This window comes from Scardinius erythrophthalmus (genome assembly GCF_964197995.2).
Source record: "Scardinius erythrophthalmus genome assembly, chromosome: 14".
NCBI classification, from domain to species: domain Eukaryota; kingdom Metazoa; phylum Chordata; class Actinopteri; order Cypriniformes; family Leuciscidae; genus Scardinius; species Scardinius erythrophthalmus.
In genome coordinates, this window is record NC_138234.1 from 11,163,847 (window position 1) to 11,164,213 (window position 367).

A 367-nucleotide genomic window follows, 5' to 3' on the forward strand; every position below is an offset into this window, starting at 1 on the left:
ATCATGATCTTATACTCATGCTGTGACCCTACACTTCCTTTTAAAAATAACTAATCTTGACACCTTTTTGATACCTTGATACACTGAAAAAAAAATTCCATTGGATTTACTCAATTGAATTATGGACACTGGTTCCACATAATTTGTTTGTGTTCCCAGTATCCTACACATTCAAATAGTTTCTGTACAATAGTTTTGTGTTAATCACTTGTATTTTAATTAAGTAATGTGTACATGCTCTGTTTAAGTTAACCTAACATAATTCAATCATTTTAGCAGAACATTATTCTTTTAATTTAGATTGATGCCTGGATCATGTTAATTCTACACAATCTAATCAAGTTATCTTTACATAATTTTTTTATTA